The sequence below is a fragment of the Marmota marmota genome, unplaced genomic scaffold (assembly GCF_001458135.2).
Source record: "Marmota marmota marmota unplaced genomic scaffold, marMar, whole genome shotgun sequence".
NCBI classification, from domain to species: domain Eukaryota; kingdom Metazoa; phylum Chordata; class Mammalia; order Rodentia; family Sciuridae; genus Marmota; species Marmota marmota.
Window position 1 is genome coordinate 179,367 of NW_025999990.1, and position 1,329 is coordinate 180,695.

The following is a 1,329-nucleotide window of genomic DNA, read 5'->3' on the forward strand; positions in this document are numbered from 1 at the left end:
CAGCCTTTTAACTAAAATAAGTAGATATTCTTTTACCAACTATTGTCATCTAGAAACTTCTTATGACGCTTGTGATCCAGGAATCTGGTCTGATGCTGCAAGCAGATGAATTGCTTCCTTACTGGACTCTGGTAGACTTTGCACAGTGAGAGAAAATAAATAGAAGATACTATTTATTGAGTACTGTATGCTACAGATGTTTTATGAAGTTGTTATTCTGTGGACAAGGAAACCGAGTCTAGAAATGTTCAAAACTTGCCCCAAATGATACACCTCGAAAGTGAATAAAACTGAGATTCAAAAGCTTGTCTTTATGTCCCACAAACCCATGTAATCACAGCCCTGTGCTGATTTAGATAACCTGCCTCCTGCACCAAGCTGTGAGATCCTTTTGTCCACATCAAATACCCCATGCAGGGTGCATGAATATTGAATATAATTGAATCCCTCTCAGTTTCCTTCACCCTTTTCTTCCTGCTCCACCAAATCCTAATTTTATGCCACAACTCCTTAGCGCTTTTTATTTTTATTTTGAAACAGGGTCTCCCCTTGCAACTAGATGCTTCCAGAGAGGCTGACCCTATTCTTAGCTCCGGGTAGGGTTTATTGGCTACCTGGACCCCTGGTCAGTGATGGGTTCAGGAATTCACACATCAGTTCATGGCTGGACATGCTGCTCCAATGCTGTGGGCAGCTGTCTTCCAGCCACAGGATCAAATCCACACCCAAGAGGGGAAGACCAAGAGAACTGAAGAAAACCAGGGTCTAGAGCCCACTCTGTACTTCCAGTTATGTGAGAAATACATCGTCTTATTACTTAAGTTACTTTAAACTTAGGGTTTTGTTTTGTTTTGTTTTTTACTTTGCTTAGTGTTTTTGTGGTGCTGGGGATTGAACCCAGAGCCTCTGGGCAAGTGCTCTCCCACTGAGCTACACCCCATCCCCTAAACTTGTTTTGTTGTTGTTGTTGCATTGAGCTAGAGTCATCCTGATATATAAAAAGTGTAGGCACTTAGTAAATAAATGTCCACTAAATAGGATTCCTTTTGTGCCAGGAAGAATGTCAATCATTTTATATACAACACTTCGTGGTAGAAATTACCATCACCTCCATTTTTAGATAAGGAAATTAAGCCTCAGAAAGTTAAGCAATTTGTTTAAGTTCATCGAGTTGGTGAAAAATAAACTCAATAGTCAAAGTAAGAATTTTGGACTCAAATGGCTCCCTTCCCTACTGCACTAATAATGGAAGTAGTCCTCACTCTCTGACACTCTTTTGCTTAAGGAAGAACTGCCCCATAAAACTGGGGCAGGGGTTGTAGCTCAGTG